The sequence below is a fragment of the Drosophila elegans genome, unplaced genomic scaffold (genome assembly GCF_018152505.1).
Source record: "Drosophila elegans isolate 14027-0461.03 unplaced genomic scaffold, ASM1815250v1 contig_153, whole genome shotgun sequence".
Taxonomy (NCBI): Eukaryota; Metazoa; Arthropoda; class Insecta; order Diptera; family Drosophilidae; genus Drosophila; species Drosophila elegans.
The window spans coordinates 609,530-624,503 of NW_024545518.1; the positions used below are offsets into that span (position 1 = coordinate 609,530).

General features: G+C 37.0%; 1 protein-coding gene and 1 long non-coding RNA gene across 3 annotated transcripts in view; one reads left to right on the top strand and one right to left on the bottom strand.

Annotated features, from left to right (window-relative positions):
- LOC108134810 (unextended protein) overlaps positions 1-14,974 on the bottom strand; it is an 88,867-nt gene that overhangs the window by 34,540 nt on the left and 39,353 nt on the right. The window lies entirely within an intron of this gene.
- LOC121466792 lies at positions 2,170-3,909 on the top strand. Of its 2 annotated transcripts, XR_005976981.1 has the most exons (3): positions 2,177-3,385; positions 3,461-3,660; positions 3,720-3,909. It is a non-coding gene; the product is annotated as an uncharacterized LOC121466792 (long non-coding RNA). The 2 variants fall into 2 exon arrangements; XR_005976980.1 differs by having other exon boundaries at positions 2,170-3,660.

Below are 14,974 nucleotides of genomic sequence, written 5' to 3' on the forward strand. Positions count from 1 at the left end.
TATGCTGAACTACCTATCAGTTTTCTAGCAAAATTTAGTGTGATAGTGTTGTGCCTGCAGAGCAGCGGACTGCAGAGGACTTATTAACTCAATAACTTCTAAAAGAATAGCCCAATTTGAGTCTTTAAATCGATTTACCGATAGACGTAATATGATCGAAAACACATATGCTGCCCAAGTTTCTTTGACTTTCAAAGCGAACGGTCGTTGTTTTTTTTGTGCGCTCCGAATTATTATTTGATATAGTCGTCCGAAATAAATTACCATTACTATATATAAAAGAAAAAAAAAATTTAAAAACAGCAGCTATAATTTTTTAAATTTATTTTTACGATTGTTCCTATGGAAAAAAAAAATTTCCGCTCTTCCCAACTTTAAAAACGGCGGCAAGAGAACAGTTTTTTACCTATAAAACATTTATGTTGTTTATTTTTCTTTTAAATTAAAAGCATGATAGGTTTTGGCCGGAACAAAGGGTTTGTCTCTATGACTCTTTAATTCTTAAAGGGTGAGGTACCCAAAGCCGTTTCAATAAATCGATTTTTTTATTGTCATAATCCTTAATTATGTGCTTTAAGAAAATTCTGGCAAATTATGAAAAGTCGATCTTAAAAATTATGGAAGATGGCTGGTTGCTGGGGCCTTATTTTCATTTTCTCAAAACCATGTTTTCCATATTGGCATAGAGGATTGCAAAAAATAAGAACCGATTTTCTTCATCAAGCTTTTCTTAGAGAGCATAAAAAACTACTGTCGGTATTCTACGGGCATGAAACAAATAATTTGTTGACCATTTTTAACGGATTTTTTGTATTTATTTTATATTTTTCCAATTCGTTTTATGGGAGCCTTTTGATATAATCGTTTGATTTTAATAAAATGAAACCGTAATTCTGAAAATTTAACTTTTACTGTATCTCAAAAAATAATCAAACAAATTGAAAAACAACGAAGTTATAATTTTTAAATATATTTCCCCTATGTGCTAAAGAATTTCTCTTATTATCATATATTTAAGATTTCACGAACTCGGTTTATGCTACTTTGTAAGTCTATCCAGAGCCGTTTAATACGATCTTTGTGGTGATTACATTTTGAACTTAAGAAGTGAAGGTTGTTTTTTCTTTATACAAAAATACTCTTTCACTAAGGGAGCTATAGAGAACTTTTGGGAAAGTTTCATCCTAGTGATGCTGATCAAAAATATATATATATTTCTTTTTACTGAAATAATAATACCCTCGCAAGAGTATAAGAACTACTGTCACTACTGTAAGTCAGATGGATCCCGTTTTCAGACAACCACCGGACGACACGAGTTGTTGAGCCGCATTTCACCCCCATCCCCACCTACACATCTGAACCCGGGCTCGGGTGTAAGTTTGACCGGGTAGAAAACTAACTATGGGTGAGAGGGAGATTGCAACCTATTGTTCCGTTTATTGCCTTACCTTTCTCTTATCCGTAACTTGTGGGGCCAAATTTAAAAATAAGAAAGATCAATAAGCAAACCTCTAACAGCGGTGCAGGAACGATCGATTGCTTAACCTGCCATCTTTCGTGCAATCGTGCAAAAGCTAGCAATCACTTGATTAGCACTACTGTGCGAATTATCCGGACCAACACCATTTTGAAAAAATGAATATTTTACAAGAAAGGGGCACCACAGGTCAAAGAGGTTTCCAAAGGGTCGATACAACCCACACCTCCCCACGCACGAATTTAAGGTTCTTAGTGTGAACAAAAAATCACGTCCCCCATTACAGGCTGCTCAAGGCTTCAACGCGATTAAAATAAAACAAGAACGGAAACAAACTTTGGCAAAAGAAGTTCATATACACTTGCAGCTATTTAAGAAACGAAATGTTCTTTAAAACATTTAAATTTTGATTTACTTGCGTATTGTTTAAAAACATTGAAGCTATGAAGATTTTCGTCTCAATTATTGGATCGTTCCTATGGCAGCTATATGATATCGTTTTCCGATTTGAATAAAATTAAATGTGTAATTCTGAACTATTAAGTTATTACTATTTCAAAAAGCATTTTTTAAAAAACCTAAAAAATGGAGAAGTTAATTTTTTTGTATATGTTTATTTAATAATTTGATGAAATTAAATCAGTAATTCCCAAATATTTACCCATTACTGTATCTCGAAGAACTTTAAAACAATATTCAAAAACAACAACAACGCAATATAAGCATATGAGCTAGACATTTTGGCGGTAAGAGCGATACCATCCACCTGGAGGGATACAAAAGTTGTCTTTATCTTTCAAGCAACTAAAGCTTTACAAGCGACATCTTATAAGTCGGAAATCCTTTTTCCTTACAAATTTGAGCGGATCTTTGGTCTGCACATTAGGACCCAAAGCTAATCTCAACAGGACAGCATGCCTACTCAAAGGGTAGGTCCACAGAATAAGCTTAACAAACAATAGTCAACCAACTGAAAAGTTACTCAACTTTAAGGAAAACCTTTTAACAAGGTACTATCTCTTGTCATAACAGAATCTGTTACATATCTGGGTGTTAAACTCCCAATTGTGGATATCAACAGAAGATTGCTTATAAGCAGAATGGTATCTTCCACCTTAGGACATCTCGACCCACACCAGGTTTGTGAACAGAGGCGTACTTTTTCTTCAGCTGTGAAACATCGGAGTCTATAAACTGCTTTGTAACTTAGAAGGAGGGAAATGCAAGGGCATAACATATGCGGATGGTGTTGCCATCATCTTCTCCGGTAAATTCCCACAACAAATCTGGGATCTGCGCAAAGATGAAAACACTCTTGCTCAGCAGTAATCAATGGAAAGCAACGAAATGCGGAGTTTCCCCAAATACCGTAAACTTGATCTACACAAGCAGTAGTATAACACTTTCTACTTTACGTAATATCAATTTGGGATAACCGTCGTATCACACGCCCCACGTGACCCATCTTAGACGCAACTGGCTTGTAGGCATGCATGCTATCAGAGGAGGAAGAAAACATGGTGAAACACCTTTTCTATTCCTGCTCGACTCTATGCAGTACTGGATTGAATCACAAAGGCTGCCCCTTCCTGATCAGTCTCACCGAACTGGGAACAACAAGCCCATAAAGGTTTAAACAATTTATGAAAGCGACCGGATTGGAGCTAGGCTACACTAGCTGCAGGAGAGCATATTTGACGGCCGGCCTAAATGAAAGGAGGAATCGTCAAACCAATAGCGCACTATTCACAAACGTTGTTTAACGCAGAGCGGTTTAACCTCTCGGTTCATAAGGCGGTCTCGCTTATTTTCGGCGTCAACAAATTCCATAACTATCTTTATGGCCGTGAATTCACCTTGATGACAGACTATAACCTGCTTCTAGGCATATTTACCGAAACAAAGGTACTGATAAACTTCCACACAAATCAGATGCTGAGACGAGCAATTTTCTTGAGTCCGTACGAATTACCATTACAGATCGTGCTACTATTCGTAATATCCGAACGGCACCTTTTCATCCTGCGGCCAATGGACAAGCTGAGCGAACGGTTCAAAGCACAAAAGTCTTTTTAAGAAGAATGACCGAATATCTGTTTAGCCAACATTACACACCATACTCGACTATGGGACGCTTGCCAGAAGACCTGCTCCTCAATCGAGAGCTCAAATCATTCCAGGTAAAAATACAGCCTTTGAACCAATCGATAATAATGGCTTCACCCAACATCGCCGACAGTGAGCAGCGCTGTAAGCACAGGCGTTATCTTTGGAAGAAAAACAAGACAGATCCAGGCGACAGCAACAACCCGCACAAAACTATTACGCATCTTTGTGTTAAGAGGTGTGGTGCATGCGTACAGTCTCTAACCAATGCAGATCTTACTGCATCAGCGATATTTCATGTTTTTAATAAACAATTAAATATATGTCGGCGCACACTAAGAGTGTGTGGATGTTGGTATGAGTGTATGGGTATACAGAAGACTAATTTCATCAGTAAAGTAATATTGCATCGGCCTCTAACGGTGCTTTGTTTGGTTGTATGCGTGTTGTCGCTTAGGAAGTACCGTTTTAGCGGGGCGACAGCGTTGTGTCGCTGCTTTGTTTGGTTGTATGCGTGTTGTCGCTTAAGAAGTACCGTTTTAGCGGGGCGACAGCGTTGTGCCGCTGTCGCCGAGTGTGGTTCGGTGGAAAGCACAGAAAGAGGAAGGGATGACGCCAGTAGTTGCGTTCAGGATTTCGTGCGTGTAAAACCGAAACTCGCTGCGCTATTACAATGTCGGAAAATAATATCAATGCTGCAACATCAGAAGTGGGATCTGGCTCGCTGCCTAATGAATCAGATGGACCATGGCGAATTTTAATGGAAATGCAAAATAAAAATTTGATCGAGCTTATTAAAGCTGTACAATCATCGACACCTGAAACAACAAATAAAAAAACAATTGTGCTACCAAAATTCAACGCGGATCTTGATGGCGCTGACGCATCGGCGTGGTGTTCTACAGTGAATATAATTTTGACAGAAAATACCATAAAAGGCAGCGCGTTGGTGATGGCCTTGAGTGCATCGTTGGAAGGTAGTGCGTCGCAGTAGCTTGCACAAACATGTTATCCTGACATAACATGGGACGAATTTAAAGAACTCTTCATGCAGCGTTTTGGCAGTGTAGAAACGCCAGTGGCTATGTTTCTGTCAATGTTAGCTAATTCTCCGGCCGATGGCGAATGTCTCTCTAATTATGCTAGCCGTATGATGACGACACTTCTCACAAAATGGCGAGACATGAATGTGGAGGAAATTGCAGTTTCGGTAACGCTTGCCAAGATGGCTCATGTTGATAACAGATTGCAGCGCCTTACCTTTACTTCAAATATGCGCACCAGAAGTGAGTTGCAAACCGAGCTTAAAGCATTCACGTTCAACAAAAGAAAGAAAACTTTGCAAGAGGAAATATCTTCAGCTGACGTAAAGCGTCCGAAACTTTCAACAATCAAGTGCCATTTTTGTGGAAAATTAGGCCACAAAATGATGGAATGTCGAGTTAAACAGCAGCAAAATCATCCTTCGTCTCACGGAACATTCTGGAACAATAGCGACAGGAGCGCACTTGCTCACCATAAAAAAGTGAACATAACCTGTTTTAAGTGTGGTGAACTTGGCCATATTTCAACACATTGCAATAAGTTCAAGATGGATAAACACAAGGATACACACCAGATGAAAAGAGTGGAGCTATGCGAAGTGGTTGAGCCCAAAGGAGAGATGGTTCATCAAGGCGAGACGTTCATAACAACTTTCGATTCTGGATCGGAATGCTCATTGATTAAGCAGAAGATAAGTGTCAAATTAGTTGGTAAAAGAATTAACAATGTAGTGATGTTGAAGGGTATTGGTAGTGGTGGCATATGTAGCACATTACAAATACTTAGCAACGTAAAAATTAACCAACACTGTATTGAAGTTTTGTTTCATGTTTTGGACAATGAGTATTTGAAGAATGATATTGTTATTGGTCGAGAAGTACTGTATCCTGGATTTAATGTTATAATATCACCAGGAAAATTTGAAATTGTTAGATCAAAAACTGTAAATTATTGTTCAAATGATGAGAAATTTTGTGAATTAAATACCGATCTTGTGGGAGAAGATAGAGATAAATTACAAGATATATTAGAAAAATATTCAAAAGCTTTTATTAATGGAATTCCGTCGTCTAGAGTTAGTTCGGGTGAAATGAAAATAAAATTAGTAGATCAAAGAAAAATTGTTCAAAGAAGACCATATAGGCTTAGCCCAAATGAAAGAGAATTGGTACGAGACAAGATTAAGGAATTATTACAACATAAAATCATAAAACCAAGTTGCTCACCTTACGCCAGTCCCATAATGTTGGTTAACAAAAAAGACGGCACTCATCGTTTGTGTGTTGATTACCGCGAATTAAATTCTAATACAGTCGCAGATAGGTATCCCTTGCCACTTATATCAGATCAGATAGCCAGACTTTATGGAGCAAAATATTTTACATGTTTAGACATGGCAAGTGGGTATTATCAAATTCCCATGCACAAAGAATCGGTAGAGTGTACAGCATTTGTCACACCAGACGGGCAATATGAATTTTTGGCAATGCCTTTTGGGCTCAGAAACGCACCTTCAGTATTTCAACGCACAGTCATGCAAGCTCTTGGAGACCTTGCAAATACGTTTGTTGTCGTTTATATGGATGACGTAATGGTGGCTGCTGCAACAAAAAGTGAGGCTTTGGAAAGGTTGCAAATTACTCTTAATTGTCTCACGGAGGCTGGATTCTCATTCAATGTAAAAAAATGTTCTTTTCTCAAGTCAACAGTTCAATATCTGGGGTATGAAGTGAGTGCAGGTGAAATCCGCCCGAATTCGCATAAAGTTACAGCGTTAACTACCTTGCCACCTCCTAAGACAGTATCTGCTTTACGCCAATTTATTGGATTAGCGTCTTACTTCAGGCAATTTATGCAAGGATTTTCCTGTTTTATGAAACCGTTATATTTTTTGACTTCGGAGAAGAATGATTTTGTTTGGAAATCGGAACATGAAGAAATTAGACAAAAAGTTATTTCTATCCTTACACAAAAGCCAGTTTTAGTAATTTTTGATCCGAACCATCCGATCGAATTGCATACTGATGCAAGTTCTCGGGGATACGGTGCCATCTTGTTACACAAAATCAATAACAAGTCTCATGTCATTGAATATTTTAGTAAGGCTGCTTCTCCGGCTGAATCACGGTATCATTCTTATGAGTTAGAAACTCTTGCTGTTGTTTTGTCTATAAAACATTTTCGCCATTATCTATTGGGTAGAAATTTTGTTGTCTTCACTGATTGTAACTCACTTAAAGCATCAAGAACTAAAAAGGATCTATGTCCCAGGGTAGAAAGATGGTGGGCGTATTTACAGTCCTTTACATTTGACATACAATATAAAGAAGGCAAACGAATGTCTCATGTTGACTTCTTTTCAAGAAATCCGCCTTCAGCAGAATTGACTTGCAAAACTCTAGAAAAACGAGTAAATTTGGCGGAAATATCTGACAATTGGCTTTTGGCCGAACAGCGTCAAGATTCGGAAATAGTTAATATTGTAAATAAATTGAAAGAAAATTCTCTTGCTGAGGACATTGCTAAAACTTACGAATTGAGAGCAGGAATACTTTATCGAAAAATTCAGCGAAATGGTAGAACTCGAACCTTATCAATTGTTCCTCGACCATTTAGATGGTCCGTAATAAATCAAGTTCATGAGTCCATCATGCATTTGGGATGGGAGAAGACTTTAGATAAGGCCTATGATTATTACTGGTTCGATAATATGTCCAAGTATATTCGGAAGTTTGTTGATAACTGCATTACATGTAAAATGTCGAAGTCTTCTTCGGGTAAAGTTCAAGTAAGTCTTCATCCAATACCAAAAGTAAATACACCTTGGCACACAATTCACATTGACATAACTGGAAAGTTGAGTGGGAAGTCTGATCAGAAGGAATATATCATTGTTCAGGTGGACGCTTTCACTAAATTTGTTTATTTAACCCATTCGCTTAAAATTGATGCCGAAAATTGCATAAATGCTGTCACGTCCGCTATTTCTCTATTTGGAGTACCAAATCGCATAATAGCGGATCAGGGCAGATGTTTCGCCAGTACTAGATTTAGTGAGTTTTGTTCACAACAAAAAATTAATTTACATTTGATTGCGACAGGTGCAAGTAGGGCTAATGGTCAAGTTGAACGCATTATGAGCACCTTAAAGAATTTATTAACGGCCGTTGAAACTAGCAATCGATCTTGGCAAGATGCATTAGGAGAAGTTCAATTAGCCTTAAACTGTACGGTTAGTCGAGTGACAAAAGCAAGCCCCTTGGAATTGTTTATCGGCAAAGTTGCTCGCCCGTTGGGGTTGCTTCCACCCTGCGATATGGTAGAAGAGGTCGACTTGGCAGAAGTAAGAACACGCGCAGGTCAAAATATTTCAGCTGCAGCAACATATAACAAGGAGCAATTTGATAAAAACAAGGCTAAAATTGTTGGATGCAAGGTTGGAGATTTCGTATTGTTAAAGAATGAAGAAAGGCATCAGACAAAGTTAAGTCCAAAGTTTAGGGGGCCGTTTCAAATAACTGAACTATTAGAGGGGGATAGGTATATGCTCAGGTCTTTGACAAATAATAGAAAATATAAATATGCTCATGATGACATAAGAAAAATGCCAAATGCTCAAATACCAGTTGAATTTGAAAGTTGTAATAAGGATTTAAATGTAATTGAAACTGAAACTGTTGAAAGAGACAGTAATAAAAAAGTTGAATCAGAAACTGTTGAAAGAGACAGTAATGTAGTAGTTGAAAAAGACACTGTTGAAAGAGACAGTACTGAAATAATGTAAAAATAAACTGTTGAAAGAGACAGTAATAAAGAAAATGAGTTGAATCAGAAACTGTTGAAAGAGACAGTAACGAAGTAGTTGAAAAGGACACTGTTGAAAGAGACAGTACTGAATAATGTAAAAATAAACTGTTGAAAGAGACAGTACTGAAATAATGTAAAGATAAACTGTTGAAAGAGACAGTACATTTGTTTTTAAGAGTTAATAATAAAATCTGTTATAATAATGTAAGCACAAGTGCAAAACAATTGTTTTGATCATGGCGTGTGGCGCATTAGATAATATTTTGAGAAACCTGAGTGGTTAATGATAATGTAAAAATGAGCTGTATCAATAGGAAGATGTTATTTGTAATGAAAATAATAGATTTAGATGATAAATTAAAAATTATATTTGAATAAACTTTTATAAGGTGTTGAATGGTAACAAAGCATTTTTGGTAAAATTGCCGAGGTCGTGTAATGGTCAGGATGGCCGTGTCGGCGCACACTAAGAGTGTGTGGATGTTGGTATGAGTGTATGGGTATACAGTCTCTAGAAAATTCCAGAAGACTAATTTCATCAGTAAAGTAATATTGCATCGGCCTCTAACGGTGCTTTGTTTGATTGTATGCGTGTTGTCGCTTAAGAAGTACCGTTTTAGCGGGGCGACAGCGTTGTGTCGCTGCTTTGTTTGGTTGTATGCGTGTTGTCGCTTAAGAAGTACCGTTTTAGCGGGGCGACAGCGTTGTGCCGCTGTCGCCGAGTGTGGTTCGGTGGAAAGCACAGAAAGAGGAAGGGATGACGCCAGTAGTTGCGTTCAGGATTTCGTGCGTGTAAAACCGAAACTCGCTGCGCTATTACAATGTCGGAAAATAATATCAATGCTGCAACATATACATATGCTTGCGCATAAATAAGTGTTGAAAATCATAATCGTTACGGCAAAAACATTAAATGATAGGTTTTACTTGTAGTGATAAAATATCAAATAATTAAATAAATACAGTGACAACTTGTGCCAAGGGTGCAGTGTTGGCAATAGGTTTGAAGTCGTAGACGTACCCCTTTTAAATCTATATTGACATGGAGATATACTTCATCTGTAAGGATGTTCAAACAAACTATCTCTGTAGTTGCTCGTATTCGATTTAAAAAAAAAAACTTTGTGCACAGGGACATGCCGGGATGTGACAAGCATCATCCTTGATGATGACAACGTCATCAATCGCAAAATTGGCATTTTGATGTTTCTTCTGATACCTTCGGTGCAGGTACTTATGTCGCCATCTACGCTTAATTCTTGATGCGGTTTGTTACTGAAAGATATTCGATTCATTTAAAAAATCGTCGTTAAGTTATTATCATTGAATTTGGCTATACACAAGGGGCTTGAGTTAGGAACTGTTTACATATTTGCGAGTCATGTGGCGAACTCTTTTATGGGGGGAATGAACTGCCAATAGAGCTCATAGCTTCTTTATAGTAGTGTTGGGTAAACTCGCTCACTTTGGTGAACAAGTTCAGTTGCTCACTTTTTATTGATTGAACAAACTCACTTTTTTCACTCAGTTGTTCAGTTGTTCAGCTACTCAATTGTTCAGTTGCTCACTTGTTCACTTGTTCAGTTGCTCATTTGTTCAGTTTTTTATTTGCTCAGTTATTTAGTTGTTCAGTTGATCAGCTTGCTCCCAAGTTTCAGTCGCTGACAATTTTTTTGGTTTTAATACTGTCTTATTTGCCCTTAACATCCCTCTCATCAAATATTTTAAAATTAGTACATGTCAAATGGCGTAGTACCTGAAATCATATACATATTCATTTAAATAATATAAGAAAAGAACTAGTCAGCAAATAAAACAATTGAACAAATAAACATCTTAAGCTTGGAATAAAGAAATGATTTTATCATCAGCTGATTTTCAGCTTGTAGTAAAGTGCTTAAAATAAACTCGATAGAGCTGCCAGATTAGATCTGGGTGAACACTGCAAGTGAAAACCGTTCTTCGTAGTGATTAAACACAGCGTGCTTAGTCTTTTACTAGAATTTGTTTGCTTGTTGAGTAATTGCAGAAGAGGCTGTTGTTCGCAATGCTCGCGAGTAAGTCGTCACACACATCGATGTTTTCAGCTTCAGTAATGTTTTCAGCTTCGCCCCTTTTTTCTGAAGGTGAGGTGGAGGGAGATTGGAGCATTAACGCCATTTTGGTCTATGCCATCACAAACTAGAGAATTTTAGCACCCACCAATTATGTATTTTAGCCTGGACTGTGACAGTGCAATTGTTTTTGAGGTACTTGAGGGTTTCTCCAGCCATGCGATAACGATAATGGAATCTGACAACAAAAACGTTTTTGACTCAGGAAGTTAAGTCGTTTTAAAGGTTTGTTATACTAATTATGCAATTAATGCGCCCCGTTTAGGCTTTTCTTTTTGAAAAGCGCAACTTTGTTTACTACATGCTATCCAGCATGGCTTAGAGTTAAGCATAGTATGCTTCTCTTATCCGTCGGAGAATCCAAGCAATTAGCATGGATATTTTTGTTACCGTTTTGCATGGAGTTCGCGGTCTAATAACATATTTATACGCGTACTTGCTTTGGGAACCTTCAAAAAGTCGCTATCTAACCGCTGCAATGAGTTGGCTCTGGGCATATTCAGTGCCCTCGAATGTGTGATCGCCGAACGTAATTGTGTTCAGTTAGAAATCGTTTATAATTGCTGATTGGTTTGGACGGAATATGTAAGCAAATATCCTAAAAACGGGAATTTCATGCAAAATTTAATGTTCTTGTTATGGCCAAAGGCTTCGTTAGCACACATTTGCATATACGACCTTTAAAATCTATTTTTACAAATAATTTATTAATATAATTTTCCTATGTCATTTTAGGTATAGGTAAGGGGCAAAAAGTTAGAGCGTGTCCCAATAGACAATCTTTTTTTTCGAAAATCCAGTTTTATATAAGTAACATTCACACAAAGATTTAAGGATTTAAACAAAAAAAGGCTGTTGGTGTAGCATCCGCCTCGAAGGACCATGATTTTGCAGGATGGTCCACGAGATATGGGTGGATATTTTTAAAAATATTGCGGTTTATATTGCGGTTTGCATGTGCTTTTAGTTTGCGCAATGGGTTTCAAAGCGCTTGGTGGAAGATGACCACTTTTATTGAAAAATCATATTTTAGTTATCATCATTTTCACTTCGGGGGTCCGTCAACAAGCTGAATTCTTCAATTTGGGCTTCGAAAACCCGCGCGTCTTCTTGGAGAAGCCAATGCATCCACAACGTTTACTGTTTGGTAGAGCTGGGTTTGTTTCTCATGCTGGTGTCGGTATATCGAATAATTGGGTTTAGAAACACTATCGAGGTCTTAAATTCAATAGTAATCAATAGTGGTAAACGCAATAAAAGTTGTACATCACTACATTTGGCGATTAAAATGGAGTCTCAAAATGGATAAATTCGTGCAAGGCGCAAGCATTCAAGTTAATTCTCTTAAGAAAATTATGATTATGTGTAAATACCCGAAATACAAATAACAGTTTTTGAAATCTAAAAATATCTGTTATTTTCGGACCGATTGCCCAAAGTGTCAGAGTTGAACCATTCAAACTATCTCTTGAAACAATCGGTTTGTGCTCTACCAAAATCGATTTCGTATTTTCATTCCGTCTTGTTCATCGCAAGCGATGAAAATAAAAGTCTTTTACGTTTGAGTGGTTATATTTCACCTGCTTGTGCTTGTGAGCGAGATTCCTTACTTTCAAAAAATAGCATATGAAACTAGTAGAGTCAATCGTCTCCTCGGGTTGGGGCAGATATTAGACCCAATTTTTTATTAGAGCTCTTGTAAAAGGAAAACTTGTATAACTTAAAATTGATGTTGCTATCAGGATGGACAAGGCTATATTAGGCGTGAACTTTGGTCATGATACAGCTACAATGTACATCAAGGAGAATATTACGGAGATCATACATGATCACGGTATAACTTTTGATCAAGTCTTAAGGAAAAATATTACTTGCAAAAATGGATAAATTTGCAAAAAAAAATGTATTCTAATTAAGGTGCATGCCTCAATACAAAGTGCAACATCATGCGAAATTGGCATCCATTTTCAGAAGAAGGAGCCCTCTTCCGACGGTTATATCTGTGCTGCTAAAGAAGAGTCTCCGTTTTCGGCCTATTTGGATGGCGTAGACACTGGCCCAGACCAATGACCAACTTGTACAAAGCTATGCTCTCATAGATAACTTCGACATGGTCACTTGCCATTAAATTCGAATATTTTGCTTTTTTTTCACACCTAAGCGCGAGAACGAGAAACCACTGAAAACCAAAACAAACCCAACGGAAAAGACCGTTAACGCTGAGTCTTTCATTTATTTGCTCTTCTGCTAAGTCCCAATATGTGAGCGTTCAGGCGGCACACTCCTTAGTTGTTAAAAGAGCATAACAAGAACAACTCAATTGAGATCAGTCAACCGAAAACCATAACAAAGAGAAACTAAGTGTTCTGCTCAGAGCGAAAGCAAGCGTGCAAGATTTTTTCTAATGTTTAAGTGCAGAGACCGTAAAGCGAAAAACGGTTGACAGTTATTTGCGAGCTTTGGTAAATACTCATAATAATTTCGTTTCTCAACAAGAACTTCTGGGTCTCGAAAAAATATTGAGCCTGAAACTTCTTTTTAAATATTTTTTATAGTTAGCTATGGAGAAAGTACATTTTACTAGTGTGATTATTTTATTAGAATAAATTTTATTTTTATATTCAGAGTTTCCAATATCCCAAACAAAAAAAAAGCCATTCACTTTTTTTATACCCTTGCAGAGGGTATTATAATTTCAGTTAGAAGTTTGCACCGCAGTGAAGGAGACATCTCCGACCCTATATAGTATATATATTCTTGATCAGCATCACCAGACGAGTCGATCTAGCCATTTCCGTCAGTCCGTCCGTCCGTTCTACGCAAACTAGTCTCTCAGTTTTAAAGCTATCTTAATGAAACTTTACCAAAAGTTTCTTTCCATTGCAGGTAGTATATAAGTCGGAACGAGCCGGATCGGACGACTATAGCATATAGCTGCCATAGGAACAATCGGAAAAATAAATGAAAAAAAATTATAACTTTGCTGTTTATTAATTTTTTGTTTAGGTCTTCGACATTTAGTAATAGTTAAATATTTCCGATTTACGGTTTAAATTTCATCAAAGTCGGACGACTATATCATATAGCTGCCATAGGAACAATCGGAAAAATAAATAAAAAAAAATTATAACTTTGCTATTTTTTAATTTTTTGTTTAGTTCTTCGAAATTTTGTAATGGTTACATATTTCCGATGTACGGTTTAAATTTCATCAAATTCGGACGACTATATCATATAGCTCCCATAGGAACAATCGGAAAAATAAATGAAAAAAAATTACAACTTTTTTTGTTTTTTAATTTTTTGTTTAGCTCTTCGACATTTTGTAATGGTTACATATTTCCGATGTACGGTTTAAATTTCATCAAAGTCGGACGACTATATCATATATCTCCCATATGAACAATCGGAAAAATAAATGAAAAAAAATTATAACTTTTTTGTTTTTTAATTTTTTGTTTAGTTCTTCGACATATAGCAATGGTTAAATATTTCAGAATTATGGTTAAAATTTTATCAAAATCGGTCGACTATATCATATAGCTCCCATAGAAATAATAAAAATATATAAAATAACTATCAAATAATTGAGCTGCAAATCATCATAGCTTCAATGTTTTTAAACATATACGCAAGTAAATCATAATTTTAATGTTTTCAAAAATTTTTAATTCTTGCAATAGCTGTAAGGGTATATCAACTTCGGCTTGCCGAAGTTTGCTTTCTTTCTTGTTTAATTTTGATACTATCACACAATCGAATATTTGCTTTCAAAATATCGAAAACATCGATTGCGCCAAACATCAATATTTTCCCAGCTCTACTGTTTGGTGCAGGATGTATGTGGTCAGGTTGCATCATTGACCCGTTTTTATTTCGAAATCGACTCACGAGTAGCCGTAACCGTCAACGGCGACCGCTATCGCGGCGCTACGTGCAACACAGCCAACGGAACTGTCAAAATTCTGCGAGGTGCGTTCGAAAATCGATTAATCACCCGAAAAAGCGATGCCGCCTCGCAGATCCGATATGACCTCGTTTGAAAATTTTTTTGTGTGTTGTCGTCAAGGACGAGTGCTATTCCAAACATCCAGAGACCTTAAGCACAAGATTGAAGACCATACTAACGAAAATGTGCTGGAAAATTGTGAGAGTCGGATGGCCTTCTAAAAGGCCTCACGTGGGAGCCATATGAATGAAGTGGGTTTCCCCCAAAAAGCCGCAATGTTATATAAAATATTAGAAATTGATGCTCCCGTTATTTTTATAGGTTTTTAAAAATGCAACTCTTAACAACGCAAGGTCTATATGAAGATGGACGGAATGATAATGAGTGATCGGATGATGATGATGACGAGAAAAAAGTAAGAACAAAATGTAGTAGTTTTAGTACAAACATATCGAGTAACCGTATATTGGCCTA